Consider the following 25,412-nt stretch of genomic DNA (forward strand, 5'->3'; position numbering starts at 1 on the left):
CTCTATTCCAAATCACGTGAGAATTTTGAAAAATCCGGCCTTGTTGCCTACATTGTAAAGGGAACCTGTGTGCAAAATTTCAGCCTTCTAAGTTCAAGAGTTTGGGCTGGGCGTTGATGAATCAGTCAGGACTTTTTTTTTCGATTATTGTATAGGTATGTAGTACCAGTTTTCTCAAGTAATATTTCTACTATCATCTAAGTTGAATTTAAGTTTATATCGTAATCTGGTTAACCATTGTAGTATCAAACTAAACTTGTACTTAATATTATAATCATAATTCATAGTCGACACCAATCAACTAAGAGATTTTATCTACTTAGGGACAGTTGTGGTGTCGGAAACTATTCCTTGGGTAGATTGTTTTAAATGTGACGTCGTGAAACGTAGCAGTTTAGATTTCCAGAAGATTATTCTAAACGGACGCCTAAGTAAGTAGAATATTATTTAAGTATAGGCAATATTTTAATCAAATAATCCACTTTCGTGATAACAGTACAAGGATAGATAAGTAGTATCAAAATGATCTGTACAAATGGTGTTACATTTAGTGCTAATTTTTTTTTTTAAGAATATTAGCAACGGGTGGGGTTTGAACCGTCGACCTTTCGGTTTTCAGTCCACTCCTTTACCGGTTGAGCTATTGAGGCTCGAAAATTATGACTCGCATAGATAATTGGTGAGTTCTGAATATAAAGTTGGATTAATGATAATAGAATCTTTAAGATCTAGAACACTACAGTCTACAGGCAGATACGTTCGATATAACTACCTATAATAATATAAATTGTTAAATCATCCTACCAGTGATATTGAATTGCTAAATATAACGTGTAACTTGTGTCTATATAAATACGGGGGTATTCGTATATCAGACATGCAAATTAAATTGGTGAGATTCTAGACAAGTGAAAACCTATCCCGCTTAATCCATAAACTAAATTGTTAACCTTATAAGGGCTTATACAAGATTATCGCTTCTCGTTTAGTCGGATACCTACTATCGATGTTGTTACAACTTACATTAATACCACTGAACAATCAAGATTAAAACGCTATACAGTGTATATTGAAGTCGACGAACTGTCGGTCGACGATAAAATGGATTCATAATTTATCTGCTTTAATCATCTAAATTACTGTGATTATGAACGCTTCTTAGAAATAAAGGGTCAATAGTACGTACATTCTTCCGATTTTTTACGCCCACTCCTCGGTTTAATGAAAGATGATCAAATAACAAGGCGTCGGTGTCGGTGGATGATTGTTTTTTAATCTCACAAAAAAGCGGTGCTCCATTTCATCATGATATTTTAATTCTAAAATATTAACTGTTTATTACCGGTGCCTACTTATGATAGAGATAGATATGACAGACAATTATTGACTTGCTTACAATAGCTTTTATATTAATACTTAATATAAATACATTCGTGCAAACAATAAAAGGTTTACGATAACAAACGCTTGGATATGTAGGTACGTTTATTTTCAGTGTTTAAATTTTTGTACATAATATAGTTAGATAATATGTGTAGATATGTCCGTAACCACGGAGTTAGGAATCAGCTCAGCAGTCACTGTTCTCGACAGGGAAATTCCAACAAAACGTCGAAGCTTTGACGTCACTGGCAGGCATCAAATGTTAGTACTTTTAACAAAGGTAGCCCTAAAATAGCCCTAATTTTCTTTATTTTACGCCATCATAGCCTAATATTTATCATATCGGCGATTCAGGATCAAACCAGAGCTCCCTTAGCCCTAATTCGCACGTGTGTTAAAAAAACGTTGCGTTAAAACCCGGCGTTGCGTTGAAAATACAAAGTCCGCGTTGAAAAAGCGTTGACGTGTGAACAGATACTTGGGAATGCATATGTTATATTTGATCGCTTTTTTAACGGACGTTAAAAAAGCTCTCGTGCGAATGAGGCCTTACTCTAGTTCACTCTGATTTAGTGTTTGTATACAGACAGCTAGAATCTAGCTGGGAATCGATAAATTACCTTCTTATGCGTACGGATAGGGGCCTAATTAATTAATACAGACTCTCGATTAGGTTAGATTTCTAACTATCCTATGAAACAACCTTCTAAACATTAAATCAGGGTAAAGTCATATTGCCACGGTTAAAAGGATCTCAAAATTTGAAAGCTAAAAGAAAAATTGAAATTGCTTTCCGAACCGGTGGGTGGTAGGTAGTCTTGGCGTAATATAAAGTGGCACAAATTGTTCTATTTGAAATAAAGAGATTTGAATTTGAATATTAAACCAAAAATTTCTATTCATTTTGAATAATTCCTACGCAGCTATAGCGTAGATAATAATATCAACGTTTTTCTCAGCGTAGTAAAACATGACATCTGACAAATGGTTCAAATTTAGCGTAACGATTTCAATGATTCAAAACGTCATAGAATGGGTGAAGCCCTTACGTTTTATAGAGATTTACGAGGACTATAATAAAGGTGATTCTATACAATAAGACGACCTGCAAGACGCGAAAGAGCCGCAAGAGACGCATTAAAATTCGACTGCATCAAAGAACATGCAATCTCATCGTCAGTTTGCACCAAAAAAACTTTAAGCATGTGACAGGTCATCATAATATGTGCCATATATCATAACTTGTTTTGTTGAATTCCAGAAAATCTGATAAATTCTCTGACGGATTTCAAGCTTTCATTGAAATATCAAACAAGTTCCTCTTCAATAAATTATGCGACATTAACAGAAAACAGAGTTCTCAAGATGTTTTATGTAAATATTTGACAGTGCAAACTCACGGTTACGGTGCGCTTTATACTGCCAACGACGTGTGATGTCACTCGAATTTCATTTGTGAGACAATTCAGAATGCTCCTTTTTGCGGCTCTTGCGGTCATGTGCGATCACCTTTATACAGATTTATGACGGCTACGCTAAAGGTACATTTTGAGTATAACACACGGAGTGTACGATGGATGTGTTTGAATTCCAGGTTGGTAAATAATACTTTGACTTGACGTAGTAGAATAATAGAGTTCTTTATTGTGTAGAGTTTTAGGTTGGACGTAGGATGTCGTACGAGAGCGTATGATACTTAACAAATATACTGTATACTGTATGACACACTCGTTAAAACTGTGAATTACATTTTCGTAGTAATTTACAAAGCCAAATTAAACAAAAGTGGTTAAATATAATAAGTATATCGGCCAAACTCATAAAAAGTAGAGCTCCGGTAAAGTAATAACCATGAAACTATTTAGCGGCATCATACTTAGCGCACGTTCACACTTCACGTACCTATTGTCAGTGCCCAACAACGCCATAATTATCGCGAAAATCAACGCGTTGAACTACGTGGCCACACTTGAACGGTCTAAGTCCAATTGAATTGGGGTAAAATCGTCTAACGTCAAACGGCATTGTGCATGCCGTTGTACGTTGATCGTGGCTACATCTACGTTTAACGCGAAACGCCGTTGAACATCGTGTTGTTGGCCGTTAATGTGGTCGGGACATTATACGTTACTACGCCACTTTGCGCACGGGTGTAGACTGGCTACGTACGACCACAAAATAAGTTACTTCTTTATTTTGTGACTACACTGGGACTTGCAGTCAGTGGCTGATTACGTTAGGTGTGGACCCTCACTTAAAACTATGATCTATGTGACAATAAATTAGGTTATCTTTTATCTTCAACTTTCGAGTAACATTACAGCGGAGTGATTTTCTGTTTTTAGCGTGTCAGATAATATATCTTTGAATGCATTATCACTTTTATGAGACATTGCAGACATGTTCATTATTTTAAATCAAGATGAAAACCTGGCCAAGGAGTTCTCTACCATGTTCACAAAGGTGTGTGAAGACCGATCCGCACTTAGCCAGCGTGGTAGTTATGGCCAAAGTTTTCTCATTCTGAAAAAAGACTCGTACTCAGTAGTGAGCTGGCGATGATTTGATAATGCTGGTGATGATTAAACTGTATCGACAACTGATAAGCAGCTAGTCCCAGGGCTAAGCAAATGCAATAACAAGACTGCTAAAAATCCATGAGCCTTATTTCTTGAAGACTGTGTAACTTTTTTTTTCTTTTTGTTCGATTTGTAATATTTTGATAGCTTAAGAATTTCTTATTTTGATTTCATGCACTTAGATTATAATGGGGCTGACACAAACTTAATCGTAGATATAAAAGTCTTACAAATAAATAAAGGAAAAACGCGCTAATCCTCTCGCAGTCGGGTAAAAAATAAGAGTATCATCGTTGCCTTCATCTTATGGGAATGAAGGCAAACCACAGAGGCACGGATCGGACCGCGGCTGTCACGAGCAACTCCTACCGGCCGCAGATAACATCGGCAAATCCAATTTCGCGGTTTTGTTATCGCCCCCAACGAAAATTCAGATCATTTTTCTCTTGGCCGTAAGTTGTACCGGAACGGGCGAACAGCGTAACAGGGATTGATAACATTTTGTTAATTAGAATTATGGATTTTCACGTTTCCGCCTTCTAAAGCTTAACTTTTAATAGGAAAATTATAAAATTACTTTTACTTTTTATTTATAGGCATACCAACTTTAGAACGATAATCTTTTACTGTGTCATTCGTCAAATCTAGAAATCAGTTATTTTGCACACGGACAAAATCGCGAGTTGTTGTATGTATGCTAGTATCATTAAAAAAAAGAAACGCTAAATTATTCCAGAATAACAATTTTTAGAGAACCTTCACAAACTACTAAAGAAAACGTAATCAGCAATCCGGTTTGTAAAAATACAACGTTATCGGTAATATGTTTTGTGGTCATTGTTATTCAGTGACGTAGCTGGCGTCGGAGAGATAACGCACGAACACATAATTGTTAAGACTTATGTTAAACATTAACTGCATTAAAAGGAGATCGCTCAGCTGCAAGATCCACAGAAGATCAATTTTTAACACGTTTTTATTGCACGACTGTATAATAAAAATGTGTTAAAAATGTATAGTAAAAATAGGAGTGTAAAGTTTTCAGGGTACATTGTACTTATGTATGTGTGTGAGTTTCTTTATGTGTTTATTTTATTTAATATTTAGCGAGCCTGTAGAGGCTTTGGTGTTTGTTGTGGTTCGTCTCGTGGTATAGAAGATATGTCAGACCTTTTAACTGCGTAAAAATTTATAAAATGACTAAGCATAGCTCTTATTTGAGTGTAAATATTTGTAGTCAAGCGTAGCGTAGATATTAGGCCTACCTACCATATACAATTTGTGGATTCCTATTCAAAGGTCAAACATTATATACCTAGTCATAATATGCCTGTATGAGTCATTAGTCTATAAATTAGTATACAGAATGCAATTAGATATACAGTTATAATTCATAAACTTGAATGATGATTCAACGGTGATACATTGAGTACAAATTATTCAAATTGTTATGTTACAACTTTTGAATATTATAAGTATGTATAGTGGCAAATTAACATTTTTTCAGCATATCATTGTATAAACATTAGCCTGATGCAAAAGGGAGATCTCTTTCTCGCGATCTGCGTCGTAATTTTAATTGTTTTGCGAATTTTCTATTATAATCACGTAATGGTGGTTTTATTGTAAAAGGATGCAGTTGGCACCCAAATCCTTTTAAATACGACTTGACTACGATTTCAATTTATAGGATAGCGAATAATTTTTTATCAGGTGTTAATGATTGGAATCGGAACTGAATTGATTTACTGAGCTCTCAGATATTATAAAGGAGATACGTAGATATTTGGTCCTCCAAAGTTGGGTGCCTATCAAGTTATTGACGTGGTTATATTTTTGGATTCAGATCGAGCTAGTGCGTTAGTACATAATAGTATTGACTGCCTCGTTGGTCAAAAGGTTAGCATGTTCAACTGCGCTTAACGAGGTCCTGGACTCGATTACCAAAAAATAGTTAGGTATTCGGTTTTTCTAGAATTCCAAATAATAGCCTGGAGTTAGGAGTTTGGCGTTGGTTCACTATCTTGCCTTAGAGAGTAAGTAAAGCAGACGCGCGACGGTCCTGCGCCTGATCTCGCTCCAATCGTGTCGGATTTCCGTCCCATCGGACTGAGATAGTAAATTAATAGAAGGTGCATCTATGTGTACGCACACATTCCCACGCAGATAACTAATATTTGTGGGTATTGGCCGCGCCTTACTTAACTGAATTTCGGTTGCAAGGACATTACTGTATAATAGTATAAAAGAAATTAACTGTTTTATTTTATTTTAGTTCAATATAATATATTATATAACATACAATATAATATATTTATAATGTATATAATATAAATCGATGTACGAGTACGAAGGCCAAAACCAAGAGACTGTCAATAACAACTTCACGGACTGCGGATAGCATCGAGAAATGCAATTTCATTATTTCGTTAACCAATCTCGAAAATTTTGATCACTTTTTTCCTTAAGTTTTTAGTAAGTATTAATTTAAAAATATATTTTACTAACAATCGCTTTTTAGGGACCCGTACCCAAAGGGTGCCAATGGGACTCATATTATCTACTAAACCTCCGCTGTCCGTCTGTCAGTCTGTAGATAGTTGAAAATCTCAAGTCAAAAAACCACGTTGATTCGTTGCCCAATAGCGGCATGATTGAAGGACAAAAGAACAAACAAACACACTTTCGCATTTACATTATGATTAGTGATGGGTAGTGATGATATTCAGGTTAGATACGAGTACCTATCTTTAGTACGCGACAGGTCGAGATGGCAATCGGTGTATGAGGCGGGAGGACGCCCCGCACACCCGCCTAGCTACTCGCACCGGGTAAGCGCGGGGGCTGTGCGGGTACATACGGGGCGTTCCCATCCCGATTGCCATCTCGCCCTGTCGCGTACTATACCTACCTACTTGTTTAAAGCATTAAGTTTGTACAATTTCCAAGCAGCTCAATCTTTTGATAATATTGTACAAAGTTGGTAATAAGGTTTGAGAAATGAACGCTACGTCAACGACACACCGGCGCAGCGCCGCCGTTGATGAATGATTTCCAGTAATGCAACGATCCTATCTTCATATAGAAAAAAAACCGGCCAAGTGCAAGTCAGACTCGCGCACTGAGGGTTACGTACTCGGGTATTTTTTCCAACATTAAGTTATGTATAAGCTGTGTCACGTAAGTACATTTTTATAAGAAAGACTCATCTCACTAACCTCTTACCATTAACCATGTGTTTAAGTTATAAAACAATTTTTCACTGATATATAACTATCTAATGATCCACCTAGTTCCTTGAATATTCTACTGCATGAAAAATCTGTCCGTGTTCGGCAATAAGTACCGTGTAATGCTAATTAGAAGTCAGTACCGAGAGCTTAATTAGCTCCACAGCTCCAGACTGTAAAATAGCACCGCTCATACTAATGAAAAACATGATAATTATCTTCTAACGAGCGTCCCAACTCCCAGCTATGTTGGTATAATCATACTAAAATACCTTTAAACTTGCTTTTAGTGAACTGGACTATGGAGTCACTACCTATCCTGCTGCTCCTATAGATTCAAAATAATAATAAATATTAATAAGTAGGTACCCCGTCTAAGTGTAGAAAATTTTGATTTACAGGAGTCGGAAATTTAACTTTTTACACTGCTGATTTTGTTTTATTCTAATCTGAAAAAAAAAACTATGAGAAATATAGCTTAATACAGCCGAAGGTATAATCTTTCCTATAGTGTTGTAAATAGCAAAAAGTCGAAAAATGTGCAATAATGCTTCTAATAATGAAAATCATTACAAAAGCACCCGGAAAGTTACATATTATTAGGCACATTAACGTACTATGTCATTTTGGTACTTTTACCTCCTACTATTTTTACAAAAATAGTCCAGACAGAGAAGAATTTACTCTAACATAATTTATACACGAAAATCCATTCACGTACGCTACAATTTAAATTAGAAATTTAAGGCTAAATTTCCCATGCAATATAGCACATAGCCGTCGTTCATGAAACATTATGCGGTACAAAGGCATTACATATTTAGCCAGCCATACGCTGGGCTACAAAGCTACTGCCATTCTTGCCAGGATTATTAGAGCCTTTCTTTTACAACGAAAAGGTTGCGCTTGACTGCAATTTCTTTTTATAAGATCATCGAGCCTCTGTAGCCTGAAGTAAGCCTTAACTTTATCAAACAAATATCTGCATCAGCAACGGTGAATCTATCAGAAGAGACACCTTTCCAACACTGAACTTTCAATTCACCGTCCTCCAGATCTTTCTCGGACCCTTCAATCTTCTGTTTTGCTCTTGACTACCTACTGTTCACGCGTTTCACACAAATCCCATATACTTTCTTAAGTTATCATAACTCAAAATTTAAAAAACCCCCGACACAAAAACCTCTATGAGAAAACTACATAAGAGCTGATAACTTCCAAATGGCTGAACCGATTTTCTTCAATTACAGCTAAGAACACTCTTGATCAAGCCACCTTTCAAACAAAAAAAAAACTACATTAAAATCGGTTCTTTCGTTTAGGACCTACGAGGCCACAGACAGATACACAGATACACACGTCAAACTTATAACACCCCTCTTTTTGGGTCGAGGGTTAATAAGCAATAGGTATTTGTTGGGCGTACACAACGGAAAAAGTTCTGGTCGTAGTATATAGGTAGTCAAAGAGAGTAAGTAGAGTGCTAAAATGGAAGGATTGTAGCAGTTTAATAAACACATACTTACAACGAATTGTTTTTATAGGAACGCTTGACTTAAAACTGTGTCAGTTTTAGCAAACGAGGCTGATGCCTTCCAGCGTGAGTCAATTTAGGAATATAGCCCAAATCGAACGCCCAATTTCTATCACTAGTAAGGTTTTATGTTACTTTTTTGCTAGTTGCTATTATAGGTATACCGCTAATTATATTCAAAACAAGACATTTTGTGCATAGAGGCAAATGCGTTGTTATGTAGTTATTTAATTATCATAAGTTCCATGAAGTATGATGGAGAACAAGCGCTAGTTAAGTTGTAAATAAGTTAGAGAAAATTTTATTCAGAAATTGAAGGTTAAATTGTCCATAGAGTATCGCACACATCCGCCCGCTCAAGGAACATTATGGTTCAAACTTCAAAGGCATTAGATATTTAGCCAGCAATACGCTGGTCTACAAAGCCACCGCCATTCTTGTCCGGATTATAATGACTTACTTTGTCGCTACCTGCATGCAATGATGTCCTTTGTATGGGCTTAGCTTTGTGCTCGTCTTATGAAATTTTGTCTCAAGACATACACAAAATTTGTTGTGTACCTACTAACGTTGGAGGCGTGCATATTTTGATTAATTTCTTGTGTACGCTACTAGACTAGGCTTGAAAGTTTGGCACATAACTTCTAGCTTCATTTTTTATTACTACTTAAGTAACTTCTATCAGACCCATTACCTACACACTAAATTCAATAGTGTAAACTAATTTACACTGCAGTAAATAGGTGTGCCTCTTCTTAATCAAAATTTAGCTGCATAGATTCGAATTTGGCTTATTACAGAAGCGACTATTCGACAATGCTATTCTTTTTAACAGGTACCTACCTACTCGTACTTATATCAATACTATAGAAAAAAAATGCAACCACCATACTTTGTCGTCACTGGATGCTTTCAAACAAATTATTCCGCAAAGAACTATTAAATGTAGCTCAATCCTTTTTTGCAACAATAAAACAATTGTTCTGATTTACAAATTAAGTGGCAATTTAAGCATTTTATATCCCAACATTCTAAATGAGAACGTCTTCGTTGGAAAATGACGCCGTATTAAAGTTTTTACGGCTGACTCTGTTACAATGTAGGTGCGGAATGTCATTTAAAATTAATACTGTAGTAAGACTGTAGTGTTTTACAAAGAAACATAATATGAGCAAGGAGCGTAACTCGGGACGCTTTTTTGCAGCAATCTCTTGCTTGTCTTGTCGCAAATCTTAGTGTCTTATTAACACATTTTTTATCGTTGACTGGTTTCGCTCTCGATCGTCTCACCTGGTGAAAACTAGATAACTGATACCCGTACGTACCAGCTGTACGTGCATAGTACAGTCTACACTTTATCTTTATAGTCACCTAAGCTTCTCCCACGGAGGAGCCCAATTGAAATTTTCCTAATCCGTCATTGAGATCCTGAAATTGTAGAGCTGTAGAGTACGGAAAAATGTTTTTTTTTTTTTTTAAATAAAATCTATCTACCGTGCAGTTATGTTTATTGAGAAATATGATCTACTAGGGGATGCCCGCGACTTCGTCCGCGTGGATTTAGGTTTTTAAAGATCCCGTGGGAACTGTTTGATTTTCCGGGATAAAAAGTAGCCTTTGTCCGTCCCCGGGATATAAGCTAACCCTGTATCTTTTGTCGGAATCGGTTTAGCTGTTGGGCCGTGAAAAGGTAGCAGACAAACAGACAAACAGACAGACAGACAGACAGACAGACAGACACACTTTCGCATTTATAATATTATATGATCTATATCTAGTGTTCTATTCTTCTATTCTTTAATACAAACAACACACTAACACTATTATACAATTTTAAAATACCTAAAATAATTGTGATTTTCCCTAAAACTTCCTTCAGTTATCCTCATGATATAAAATTTAAAAGTTATGTTATTTAAAAATAACTACCAAGCCGGTTTTACATTGGCCTCTCGGAAACCATCCGACTTTTTTCAGTGAGTTACTAGTAAGTATTAAGAGGATTTTTCAAAATTCATTCCCTAAGGGGGTTAAGTAAGTAGGTATAGTGGTCAAAATTTTTCATGAAAGTTCGTCATTTTTTAAATTAGAAATATGGAAATTTAAATAAAAGTCAGTCGAATCAGCGTTTTTGAAACTTTTAATAGGAATTTTATAGCAAATCGTTTTGCTATTAACTCAGAGAGGCCGATATCACGATATTTTGCAAAAGAATAAAAAAAGGCAATAAAGTAACTTGTATGGCGAGTCGGTTGCAAGATGCAGAAATCTGTGCGAGCCATGGGCGTGGGTGAACCGGTCTAGAGGATGAACTTTAAGGCACAAAATAAAATAAAGCGCAACTCCGCGACACCGACCCGGGCGGGACCTTAATGTCCAATTCTTTGCGAAGGTCTGTTATCATAAATCTCCTTGCAACATATGTTACCCTATTATTATAAAAGATTGTAAAACCAAGTATTATAATGCAATAAAGGGGTTCGGCTCTATATAAGGAATATTTTTTTTCTAAAGATTTAATTCAGTCGTTAGGATTGAATTGGATTTTCCCAAATTGTTATTTAATAGCTAACCCATAATTTTAAGCGATTTTATTTCTATCAGACATCTCATTTGTCTCCAGTCTATACATTCTGACTGGTTGTAACCAGAGCAGGTCACAACCAGTCAGAGTGTAGAGTCAGTATGTTTATTCTCAAATTGGAGTTCTGTAAGAAGCGTCAAATTACTTATTTTAAAAACACAATAGAGCGAGGCAATTAAAATATAGCGTGAACTCCCGAGGGAAAACCTTTAATTTACCTTGAGTGGACACAATTGGAAGAAAACACAAGAGAGGGCGTCGCGTCGGATTAGATTAGCCGAGATAAGATTAGTGGCGTCGCGTGCCGGCCACCGCACAGCCACCGTCTGCCATGCGAACCTGCTAATTGCGAGCCGACTAGCCGAGCGACGGCGACCGACCACTCGGAATTACCCGCATAGCGGCCAACTGCGACATTTCTCTATGCGCTCCAGATTGCAATCGCTACGAAATGTGTACCGCAGGTTTATCGGCCGCGACGTACGGCGCTGTCGTGGCGTACCTTGGCCCTCCATGAATATTCAGGCGGGCGAGGCGCGAGTTTCGCGGGCCGGACTCGGGCGGGGCTGCACCCTAATGCAATGATTCATATTATTCGGTTTGCGGGCGAGTTGAACGTCTTCCATTATTGTCATTCATCGGAGGAAGTGGGCGGCGAGGGGCGGCGCGGGTGCCGCCGGCGCCCCCGCGCGCTCCGCCGGCACTCAGTCGCTCGCCGACACTCTCGCTGCCAGTACGCGAGAGCCGCGATGCCCGTCGTCTCCGCTTGACTCATACGGTCCGTGTGTGTGTGCCCTCCGTGATCCCAGGCCGGAGCCCGATCGAGTCGTGCAGTGCACCCGGATCCGCACCCGCGCCAACAGCCCAGAGCTGTGCCGGACTAGCCAGCGCTAGCGGAGCCGTGCCGGTGACTCGTACGCCGCAGCCGACGGCTCAGCTGACCGGCGCGCCTACTGCCTGCGAGCGCACGGTGAGTGCGATCGATCACTGCATGCACGCGCTCGACATACGTTTCTATTTCGAGTCGCTCGCGAAAATCGGCACCCGATAGCCCATAAGCTTCTTGGATGTCAGTGCTACACCGACGGTTGACGGATTCGAGGAAACGGCTTTCAGTTTTCCTGGCTACTTCATCGGCATGTTGATAAACAGTGTCGGTTGACAGTTATGCGCTCGGCCATCCGTGGAAAATCATGTTATGAATTGGGATTCATATCGTGTCCCGCTGAAAGAAAAATATGACTGTGTAATGTAGTGATAAATGAGCTACTTAACATCAATTTATTGTGAGTTCCCCTCCCGCACCGCTCGTATCGGATAGTGCAGCCAGCTGACTTCCCGTCGGTCGGCTGATACTCTTGCGTCAGCCGCGCCGCGCCCGACGGCTCCCACCACTGCCGGCTGCCCTACTATCATGACATGACGCAAATTGTTCAAATAACATCCTTTCGAATATTGCTACGTGTCAATAAATGTGAGACCTTTAAGTATTACATCCTCAATCCTCATCAATTATTTGATCAATTCGCAAAACATATTCCCATTGTCCGCCACGCTGGCCTAGTGTGAATTAGCAGTCTTCACACCTTTGAGAACATTAAGCAGTTTTTATAAGTCTAACTCATCAATTTTTTTATTGCAATCACCCATGTCTAAATATTAAGTAGGTACGATTCCTTTTATTCAAAATCATTTGAAATTGAATGATGCAGTGAGACAAAAAGTGAAGAACGTTGATTACTTTGCTGGGACATAACGACCACATTCAAAATAATATTCGAACTTGTATGATGCAGTGAGATAAAAAAGGTAAAGGACGTTGATTACGCTGGCAACGAGCAAAGAGATTCGTTATCTCTTATCAACCTGCTCTTGTGAAGGTCGCACTGATAGCGACGGTAACTGCTGGCCCAATGAAGCTTTCTACATTTGACGTCACAAAATACTTGCGAATTTTTTTCGACAAGCGCTTATCTGCAATCGAACCTGCTGGCAAGTGATGATGCAGCCTAAGATGGACCTGCTGGCAAGTGATGATACAGCCTAAGATGGAGCACGCCTGCCTAGAAGATGTCTATTCACTCTTAACTTGAAGGTACCCATATTAAAATTGGCGGAGAAAACTGATGTCGGAAGGGCGTTCCATATTCTAGCAATTCGAATTAGAAACGAAGAAGCAAATCGCTACGTAGGTTGGTTGACTACGTACAGGTGCAGACCTCTGCGATGTCTTGCGGTACGATGGTAGAAAGGTGATTATTAGTAAATGAATGCTCATTGCGTGATGATGAAAGGTAATCATTACCTAAAGCAAATGATTGATGTTGTGTTAGAAGTTAGAACAACAAATCATTCTCTAAATTGGCCTGAATCAGACGTAGCTGTCAGGTTTACGGTCAACAAAATGAGGATTTTTATTCCTTCATAATTGATCATAAATTATTCTGTACCGGAAGAAGCCTCTTACCGTGTTCCGGTACAATCGCGTGCTCAAAGAATAAATGCATTTTAAATTTTAATACACTACGGCTTATAAATTATATTATAAGGCGTAGTAACTAAAGGGGGTTTTTTGGAACTGACAGTTGAAGATTTTTTATTCATTCTGCAATTTCAATACCTGATTGCGCCTTAGATATGGGCTGTTTTGAGAATTTGAGTCTTCATGAATAAAGTATTAATAGACAAACTTCGGAAGAGACTTTTCCGTTTATTTAAGTTGCCATTGAAAAATCCTCATGTTTTACCTATCTTTGACAACTGCTTCTATCTGCAAAAACTGAAATATATTCGCAAAATTCTTGCTAAAAATGGCTCTCATTTTTGCTACAAATAGGTATACTTCTGCGCGTTTATAAGTTTTCAAAAGTTGTTCCGTTAGTTTGTGACATTCAAATCTTGCATTTCAATTTGAAACTACATACTTACTCATATTGTGAACTGACTTTGCATTCAAAACTTCTGCAAATGGAACTCCGTGCGGTTCAATAAAAATATTTTGATTAAGTATGTTATAATGTAAATTTGTAAATAAGTAATTTTTGTCAACGGCTCACGTCTCTAACATAGTATTAAATGGCCGAAGACTTTGTGTCAAAAATTACACTCTATGAAAGGTAGTAGGTTTATCATTCATTATTAGCTCGAAGTTAACTTTTCCAGTTTTCGAAGTGAAAAGTTATTTAGGAACGTTCAGGCAATTTTGGGATGGGTAACCGACCGACATGCTTCTTTTATACATTAACAGTGCGTTCGGAGTGCTGATAGATGTAGAACTAAACTAAGTACTTAATATGTTAATGGTTATATTTACAAACTATGATACATACTAATTATTGATACCCCCTACAACTAATTTGTAAATTCAAGAATACTGTTATTTCATAGTTTTAAGTTTCCACTTCTGCCGGCAATCCCCCACTGACTGCCAATTTTTTGTTAGCTATTAAAGAAATGACTATTTGGTTAAATTATTTTAGGTTTACTTACACAATTAACGTGCAAATGTTACAAACATTACCAGTTATCAGTTACGAAGTGTTGTTGAAAATATAATAAATTATGTAAGCGAACAACACAAACACACTCAAATAATGACAAAGGTCAAAGTTGTATTTAAATTTCATTACAATGACTTATCATACTTAGGTAGGTATACTAGTTGAACATTTTAGATAACATAATTTTCGTCGATAGGAATAGTCTGATAATGCCGTTGCGTGAATTCAGACTTTTGGATTGAACTCTATAAATGTAGAGTCATTTGCATTTTAAATTCTGTTAATAATTCATACAATTTACTGTGTGATTTGAACTATTAGTTTTGAAAATCGATATTCTGAATTACACCTACGTTAATGTGACCCGTTTTTATAAGTCGTTTTATATTCATTTCAATTTACTATTTTTCATTAACTTTTATAAAAAACCTTTCAAAATGCTCACATAAAATCTACCCACAATCTTGCCACAATATTTTCCTCCCAACATTCCAAATCACGAGTAGCCTAATGGGTCAAACCATTGTGTAGACTTATTCAGAGGCAAAGAATGCGTCCGGCGCATTAGGCCAAATAGACTACCATATCTCCAATACAAAAGAGTATTGACACTGGAAGATAAGCATATCTCAATGTATATATTGTACATACACTAATGTAGATACACTAGGTATATCATGCTTTACACTCATTGTTCCGTTATCGTACACGGTTAGCGTTTATGGGTCCGATAAGCAAATAAACGCGCTCTCGTCGACCATGTCTCGACCAGACATATGCTATTTACATTTTTATTTATGTATGAATGCATTAGCAAAATCATACGATATTTAAAATGGGAATTTTAGAATCGGTGTCTCGGCTATTTGATTTGTGTAAACACGTGTAAGTTTTGGCGGTGTTTCACGTTGGTATGTTTGCGTTTAGAAATTATGTAAATATGTTAAATATCTATGTAAATACGGCTGGTATTAATGGTGAATATTAATTTGGCTTTTTATTTTCTTCACTATAACTTCCCAGCTCTTTTCACGTTGAAGTTTAGGTTCTATAAATATTCCAGAGTGAACTTAACAATGCACAGGCATTGTCAAAGTGCATGCGATTTTATCCGAGCGGCCAGTTCGTTCACTCAAGCTATATTTAGTGGATGTCGCAAGGAATGCAGCGCCGGCGACCGCTCGAACGTCTCTGACCTACCACAACATCATCAAGTACTGTATACAGTTTCGCACGCGCAGCCTTCAATACAGGATCAACCTGCTCCAAATCTTTGTAGTGTCAATGATCTGATGTCTTTATGGGTAATCATCGGCTCGGCTTTAATACACCTTTTTTTTTGTTTCGCGGAACGTAACGTGTGTGGTGTCATTAAGCGAGCTGCCGCATTTTTAATAAAGCGATGTTTCAACTTTTTGCGTCTTTTTTTGTAGATTACAGATTATTATGGAGTCGATTTTGATCATAAACTGATGATAACTAATTTTACGCCCGTTTTTACTACAAATCTGTTCATACAATCCTGTCTTATCTATCAAATAATATTTAAGATAAAATAAGCAATAGAGCAAAAAGTATTTTATTCCGTTTACTCTTATACTTTTTTATGAAAGATTTATTCCATAATCTTCAACATGGAGCGATTTGCATTCAACGTTTTTTACCGCCCGGTTGAAAACGTACCATAATTTTGCTTATTTATAATACATATGATTAATACTGCGACTAGCTACAACAGATTTACGTAGTTCAAAACATGAGATCAAAACTGTACCAGCAGGAAAAACTGTGCATCCAAGTATAGATTAAAGATTATACTCTTAGCTGCTTGTAAGGTAATTTGTCAAACTGTTTCAAAGCCTACATGTCACGCGATTCTAGGTTTATGGCTACTTCCCTACACCTAAAACCCTGTAATATTCCTCTCCCCGGGAGTTATTCAATATATCATTGAAAAGAATGAAAATAAACAGTGCCCCTAGCTTTTGTTTCTAGTTCGCTAAGCCAATAAAGTTTGAAAACAAAGATTGACATTCTCGCAAATTAACAAAAGCTGATGAAAGCTAAATGTTTTTAAGAGGATCTTTGTCAACGATCCCCCGTCGATTTCCTACGTATGATATTATTGTTCTCATCTCTATCTGCCCTGGTTCGTGCATTCTCGGTTCCTAGATCGGTGCATTTGTGATACCCAATTCTAAATGCTGTGATTGGCTGAATTTACCATGTTCTTGCTGCGACAGTGAGTTTGAGCCACTAGCGGAACAATGTTAGCCGGTCAGAAATGATTGCAATTAGTCAACCTGTATGACGTCCGTGTTCTGTTTTTGATTACAAAAAAGAAAAAATTGTTGTTGCAATCATCAATTTTAGCAAATAGTGAAAGAGAGTCGGCCAATCAGAGGTCATAACTACCGTCACACTTTCTGTCAAACTATGGCAGTAGGCTTACCGAGTAATGAAAACAATTTTTCATTCTGTAATGTCATGTGGCAAGTAGGGTTGCTACCTGCCTCTTTTTGATTTACAGGCTACCACCATCAAAAATACGGGGTTTAGATTTGAAGTTTAAAAATTTGAAGTATTTGAAGAAATAGGCGGTGGTTCTCTCTGAAATGCATGGAAAGCCTATTTAGATATTTCAGTTTATTTGTAAGTTTTGTATTTTTTCTCTGTATGTTGCCGTGTCTTGATTGGTGAACTGTGTTTGCAATGTGATTTTAAATAAAAGATTTATTTATTTAAATAGCTTTTAAAAACTCTAGTTTTGTAAAGCAAAATGTTATACATTTCATGCATACAATCTTTGCATTTTAACTTAAATTTACATTTAACTTGTAATTCCACCTTCACAGTATCAATACTATGGCCGTAGCCAGGAATCGATTTCGGGAGAGGTTTTATCAGGGCCGGAACTGAATCCTGTCATGAGGAAAAAAACATTCGCTCAACTTTATGGGCTAATTACCTGGTTAGTGGAATTTCGCCTTTCAATTTGACAGTGAGATAAAATACAACAATAAAAAAGCGCGAGCGCCGTGAGCGTAAGTGTTTTTGGTTCAATACAGAAAGAACTAAAGTGAAAGGGAAACGAGTTTAGCCATAGCAAGATTTTATTTTTAAAGCTCCCTATCCATACTAATATTACAAATACGACAGTATATCTATTTGCCTATCTATTTGTTACCCTTTCACGGCCCATCTTCTTTACCAAAATTTTGGTACTTACTATTCAGAGGTAACTTGCATCCCAGACATAAACTTTTTAGCCCGAAAAATCCCCCACGGAATTTTTAAAACTCTAAATTCATGCAAACGAAATTGCGGGGCTTACACCAAGTAATACAAATTCAAAGCGCGAGTGAAGTGAGCGCGAAATGTTTGATATATTTCCAAAAAAAAATTGGTAAGCAAATGCAAGAAATAGTGTAAGTATTATTTTAGGCTTAGGTTTTTGACGGCTTCCCAGGCGCAGTCGCCATTTCTAAATTTCTGGTCTGGTGGGAGGCTTCGGTCATGGCTGGTTATATGGTTAGTATGGCCCTAACGGCCAAGAAATTAGACTGCATCATCACTTACCACTAGAAAAGATTAAAGTCACGGGCTAACTTGTATAAAAAAAGGCTAACATCCTCAAACCAAGCCCCGCCGCCTTGGCTACGACCATGATCAATATCGAGTGGGTTTCGGCTACGCATTGCCGCAAAAGGAAAATATTCTTTCTCCTGGACATAACGTCAGTGTTCGGTTTCGCCAGCCAAGTGCGAGTCAGACTCACGCACCGAGGGTTCCGATTTGGGTATTTTTTTCGACATATTACACGAGAAATCAAAAACTGTTATGCATTAAAAAAATTATGCATAAAAATAAATAAAAATCTGTTTTAGAATGAACAGGTAAAGCCCTTTCATATGATAACCCACTTGATATATGTAGTTATGTTACTTTGAAAATTGAAAATACTAATATTTGTTCATGAACACATGACAGACGGATAGAAGGACAGATGGACAGACGGACAGACGGAAAGACAGACAGACTGATAGACAACGAAGTGATCCTATAAGTTCTTTTTGCTTTTGAGTTACGGAACCCTAAAAATATTTAGTTTTATTTGCCCCGTATTTTATTTTCATAATTACCGGTTTCTCTATCCTGACATACGGGGTAACCAGTAAAATACGGGGCCTCTGGCAACCCTATTCGGAAAACACTGTCACATTCAAGTTAATGTCAAATATTTCGTTTTCAATTACAGAAAGCTGCATCAATCATTATTACAATATTTTCTTTGTTGCTATTGGCTGAATTTTTGAGTTTCAGCCAATAAACAGACTGTTTGCCAATTAAACGTCATAACAATATAAATGCCAGAAAGTTTAACCAACAAAAACAAACTTAGTGAGAATGCAAACGGCACACAATTTATAATACATATTATATTAGTCGTATATAATAGATATTATAGTAGTCATTCACTTTGGTAATAGTCAGATTGTCATCAGTAAAATTGATATTGGTTGATGTATCGTAAATTATTGTTTCGGTGACAAATATTTTTATTTTCTATTTATCTTTGAACAGAATGGAATAGAATGAAATGGAATGGAATACAATGATTAATTTTTATTCCTGTAAACTTTTAGGTAAACTTCAAAGTGTTTTTGAATGGTCAGAAAAATTTACCACTGGTTCGGAATGCCGTTCCTACGTTTTCTAGGATTTCGTACCTTAAAACGAAAAACGAAACTCTTATAGGATCACTTTGTTGTCTATCTGTCTGCCTGTCGTGTGTGTCAAGAAAACCTCTAGGGTACTTCCCGTTGACTCAAAACCATGAAATTTGGCAGGTAACCTAACTGCGTAATTTTGGGTAGTTTTTTGCGACATTGTTCAATAAAAAATTTGGATTCCAACTCCTCAATCCTGATGTTGCAGGAGACCTGACTACAAAAGCTAATGTCGATTATTAATTGATATTGAAGGTATCTATACCAAGTAAATACTTTGTCGTTGACCTCAACCCTGATGCTGTAAGAAATTGCATTCCTAAATCCTGGTGATCCCTCGGGATTTGAAAAGGATCATCCGTTTAAATGTTCTTACGGATACAGAAACAAGTTGCATCCCGGGGACGGGCTATTACGGAGAGGCAACTTTTGTTCTGGGAAATGAAAGGATCGGGATTTTTAATAACCTAAATCCACGCGAGCGAAGCTGCGGGCATTTGCTAGTTGTAAATATATTTAGAAGCTACTATAAGATAATAATAGATAAGGTACTTATTTCCTTATATTTTTATTGTATGGCAGCGCGCGTTTTAAATTATAAATTGCACGTCCTGTCCTTTTCTGTAATACATTTTTTTCTCAATATCTACCGCTTTATCTCATAGGAAGAGTCCGTAAGACATAATACAGTGAAAATAGGCAAAATATACAATTTTTGCAGTTTCCACGTCAGTACCTGTCGATTTTTTCTAACAGTTTAAGCAGCAGAGCTGAGTTTACCATCAAGTGTTGATATATGGGTGTTCCATAGAAGCTTTGCATCTAACGTTATACCGAGAAACACGGGGTTCTCCTTTATTTTCAACATATGATTATTTATCAATGAATTTATGTCATTTAAGGTCCTGGTATTGGGCAGTGTGAATTCAACACACTTAGATTTCTTTGCATTTGGAAGTAAATTGTTAGCAATAAATCAGAGAGTGACCTGTGATATGGCATTACATATAGTATACATTGCCAGCAAACATGAGACATATTTTTATCTACAGGCAACGTCTGAGTAGGTAACGCATACGTCTAACGCAAGTTGAAATGTACCAGTGTATTTAGTTAGACCTATCGACAAGTTTGGAGTTGGGTACAGTCTAAATGTGGCCCGTGTGTTTAGACTGTCAGTTTCTGTCAGTTTCACGTGTCGTCCCCCGCACTTCACCACCCCGCTTGCACAAATCGAGACAGCACGAAATTTTCAAGATTTCTGGGTGTAATTTCTGGTTTTCGTAGTTCCCACATAATTATAACAATATAAAATATATAACGATAATTTTTTTACTGCATAATATTCATTAAATTTTCTAGGTCTGTGGTTTTTCCAAATTTCATTAAATTGCTTCGTTGTCTAGAAAAACGAGCACAAAGTTGGGCCTTTTTTTAAAGAAAAATACAAATCTTTGAGCCCCTGTAATTTTAAAACTACATATTTTTAGAAAAATCTAAAACACCACAGACACAGATATTAGTTTCTAGACTATGTCTGCAAAATTTCATGGACTTTGGTTGCTTAATATTCAAATGAAATGGGAACTACGATTGTATGGAGTAAGTGACGGAGACAGCCCTGTTAATTACACGTAGTTTTTGACACTACTTGGCAATAAATCTAAACAACTTGATTTTAATACCTTCCATTCAATTAGCATTTTCAATTTCAGGTAACATTGTACGTGACACATTTTGGTCCTTCTAGCCGGATATATCACATTAAAGTCAATAGCAACGAAGTTCCACCATTATTAACATATGATGTGGTATGGTTTCCCTTACAATAGTATTATGGTTATTATCTAAAGCGTTATTCTATTTACTGTTGAATTATGTTTAGTAACTTTTTGTGTATGTGATGTTAAATGGTCATGTCTATTTCTCTGAGCCTTGCATTTATTTCAGTTAAACTCTTTATGGCCCTAATTTTATTGTATTAGTAGATATAAAACAAATCAGCATTTTATATTGGACATAAAAAGAGCAATAAAGTTACTAAATGATCGTCTGATGAATGTTATGTCGGATAATGGTCAGTAGGTACCTACTTTAATTTTAGATTTCTTGAAATTCGCTTCTAATTCAAGGTTCTTGGTGACCTTAATGGGTTTGGTCTGATTTGGTTGAATAGGTAGTAGGTACCTCGGCCGAGACTGCTTCTGTACCTACCTATTATATCTAGCTACCTACTACCATCGAATAGTCTGTGAGAATATACCTGTGAGCTATGTGAGTTTTCTTAAATCAAGCTTTGTAATATATTTTAAAACTAATAAATCGAATAAATACTTATTTGATTAATCTCTAGCGTATTCTGTGTTCTATATAATGTATCATCACCTACTACTACTGGTAATCCTTATCATAAACCCACAAAAGGGAAATCTTAAGAGGGGTCTCTCCGTCACTCGCTCCATACAAGCGTAGTTCCAATTTCATTTGAATATTAAGCAACCAAAGTCCATGAAATTTTGCAGACATATTCTAGAAACTAATATCTATGCCGGTTGCTTAATATTCAAATGAAATTGGAACTACGATTGTATGGAGTTAGTGACGGAGAGAGCCCTGTTAACACTTTTTCAATATCTGATTGTCATCAAGAAAAAAAAATCTTAGTATTTAATTAGTTGTAGAACTGAGTACTGAGTACATACTTGTAGAAAAGAGTAGTCGAGAGGTAAATTATGGACACTCCGAAATCACTTCTTATCAGATTAGATCCTGGTCACGCACATACAAAAGCGAATGCTTTAACACTTTACATGTATATGATTGTGATCAAGTAGCTAGTTACGTAGAGAGTCGAAATATACTGCGCCTACGTGGGCCCCCCACAATAGATGTAATGTGTTCCATTACTAATGCGTTATGGCGTCGAAGTCAGTAGCTATAGTTATTTCTCAAAGCGCTTTTCTATTTCCTTTTGAATTGTAATTTCCTGAATGTTCTGAGTATATTCTTATTTATTTCTTTTCTCATAAGTATGCTAACGCATAAAGTAAATGTAAGTAGTGATTATGAAAAGGTAAAAAGTTTAAATCTCAAACCTGATGGTTTGTATGAAACTTCAATGTTACTATATTAAATTAGTTTTTTAGTTCATTCACCAAGCTATTCCATTCAAACATTCATTCAAAAGATATTAAGCCAATGAATTTGACAAGTGATAGTAATTCATATTATATACCAATTCTATGACGGGAGCTCCTTGAGAAAATCATGTTGATAATAATGCTCAAAGCGCTGAACATATAAGAACTAAGCTCGATTCAACAACTTTTTCGAATAAAAAGCAGCATTCAAATCGGTCTATCCATTTGAACGCCACGATGTTGCAGACAGACACCATAGATAAAGTAGTCAAACTTGTGAGACCCATTGTTTTTGCTTCGGGAGTCAAAAATAATTTAATGTAAAACATACCATAAAAAAACGCCAAGAAATGCTTCTCTAAAAGATTCACTACAAATTCGCAAATTTTTGTCCTCCAAGGCACTAAAATTCTATTTGAATAAAGAATATTTGGAGCTTGAGTTTATAAATATGGAACGACCGCATACATTTTTCCTTTGATAAATATTTTCCTCAAAAATGGAAGACAAGTTCCATGGACGAGACGTATTGGTTGGCTAAAATCCTAGAATTCCTTCGCTGAACTGTAACCGAGGCTCGGTGCGTCGCTCGCAGTGGCGCCGGATCGGTCAGACATTGCTATTAGATGCCAGATTGATCGGTGCTTCGTCGCCATTCGCCTGCCGTATCGAATAGATGTCCTATTTTATCGCCTCTAACTTTCAACTAAGGATGTAACGAAATTTCGCATTCAACTCCAAAAACTTCACTGTCGTCCTCACTCTGTAGCTCCAAAACTTTTGGCAATCTCTCTTGTGCAGTAGTGCAAATACCCGTTTCGCTAACAAGGTATCCTATTTTAGAAACTTGGGCAATGATCTTACCTAAATTGGCTTAGTTAGCACTAACGATTTTGAAAGGAGAATGCTGGTAAAACTATCTTTGGAAGGTTAAATAATTTATTCATCTGCGAGGTCAATCATATACTAAATCTGCCATCGGTAAAAATCATAGTGACAATAGGAGCTAGTGGAAATGTGTCCAGAACAGCTAAAACATAGGATAAAACTAAAAATCCCGAATGCGGATATAGAGCCAGAAGATGATAACAAATTAATACTAAAATAGAAAATCTTTTCAATTGATAAATCAACATTGTAATTCCATACTGATATGGGCTCCAACTTGTTACATCCCTAACATCCAGCGTGACGTCATCCTCATGCGTTCTATTTACAGCTTAGATTTTTATATAAGGCTTCCCGTCTGCCAAGCATAATTAAAGCCACGTTCGACCCTTATTTGTTATGGACGCCCGTCAACCCTGGCCTATATTATTTCGAAGTGTCTGCGTATGAAAGATTCCTCAATCAATTGACGACGATAATAATAATAGACGGAATTTGAACACCAAATAACGCCTTACGTAGTTTGGCTTTACTGACCTTTACACGTTCCATAAAAACTAACAACCCGAAGTGATAAATGAAGCATCATTACGCCATGACTTCAAAGTGTGTATCCTCATAATTTAAAAAAAAAGTAACGTTTCCATATACCATGCCCCATGATCCTATACTTAACCCCTTAGGGGATGAATTTTTAAAAACTCTTTATGATATTGAACTCCTAAACTTCTGTGCGTTGTGCGTCAGTCAGTCAGTGCCACAGTTTTACTAAGTACCTGAGGAGCAGATATACCGTTTAATTCGTCACGCATTCTCACAGATAGGAGGTAGTCACATTTGCCAGGTAAGTACTTAAATCATAAGTGATAGGGAAGAGAAATGTTCTATGATGCTACATAATGTTATTATGCTCTATCAGCTGGCCCACTTATCAACTCAAAAATATTAGATGAACTAGCAGCCTGGGTGGCTTTTTACCTACTTAGGTATAATACTATGATTCATTTGTTAGAACGGCAGTTGTGAAATTTTCTACTCTTTTCCTATTACGGTTCGTGAGACACAACCTGCTGACAGACAGACAAACAGACAGACTGAGATTGGAGGCTTAGTATTATGGTCCCGTTGGCACCCTGCAGATACGGAACCCTAAAAACTACCTTTGCCTCACTTTACTTTTTTCATAAATTCGCTTTGATGTAGAATCGCATTGCGACTGACTTTATAGGTGAAGCGCGGTCGTGTGTTGCCACTTTACGGCTACTAAAATGCACTTTAATGTTCTTAGCGAGAATCAAGTCCTCCACTCAGCTCCTCTGCATTCAAATCTAGTACAATAGCACTAAACAGTTATATAACGCTGTAATGTTACCATTACGTTACTGTATTTAAATGTACAGCCTCTTGATGGCTTTGTAAAAATTGTAAGAAAAGATCTTTAGTTCCTCGGGCGTTTTCTCCGTTGCAGTTTTCAGATGGGGAGAGATTTTGTATTTCTTTCCTTTTTTGAGAAGCTTTGAATCGTGCTCATTAAGCTTGAGTATAACGGATATAATCAAACTAGTAGTTGGCATACCTACTTGCGTAATTTCGCTACAATGTTTTAACATGAAACGATTTTAAATTGATGTGCGAGTGGTGTGGCCTACTTGTGATTACGTTATTATGTAGCAACGTAATTGTAAAGAAATTCTTGACAGCTCTAATAGTTTCTGAACGAGTGTAAATTAAAAATTTATAACACCTCCGACAAGTGAAGGTTACAGTAACTAGAAAAGAGCTGATAACTTTCAAACGGCTGAAAGATTTTCTTGGATTATAGCTAAAACACTTTCGATCAAGCC

General features: G+C 36.9%; 1 protein-coding gene and 2 long non-coding RNA genes across 10 annotated transcripts in view; 2 read left to right on the top strand and 1 right to left on the bottom strand.

The window, feature by feature from the left end:
* The window catches only part of LOC123872499 (protein alan shepard), a 211,759-nt gene that overhangs the window by 55,456 nt on the left and 130,891 nt on the right, over positions 1-25,412 (top strand). The gene's annotated exons all lie outside the window — the stretch shown is intronic.
* Positions 4,081-8,380, bottom strand: LOC123872515. The gene is made up of 3 exons (XR_006797491.1): positions 8,370-8,380; positions 6,865-6,873; positions 4,081-4,166 (listed from the first exon to the last, which is right to left on the bottom strand). It is a non-coding gene; the product is annotated as an uncharacterized LOC123872515 (long non-coding RNA).
* LOC123872514 lies at positions 5,185-24,666 on the top strand. Its single transcript, XR_006797490.1, has 3 exons — positions 5,185-5,195; positions 10,885-10,890; positions 24,589-24,666. It is a non-coding gene; the product is annotated as an uncharacterized LOC123872514 (long non-coding RNA).

This window comes from Maniola jurtina, chromosome 15, assembly GCF_905333055.1.
Source record: "Maniola jurtina chromosome 15, ilManJurt1.1, whole genome shotgun sequence".
Classification (NCBI taxonomy): Eukaryota; Metazoa; Arthropoda; class Insecta; order Lepidoptera; family Nymphalidae; genus Maniola; species Maniola jurtina.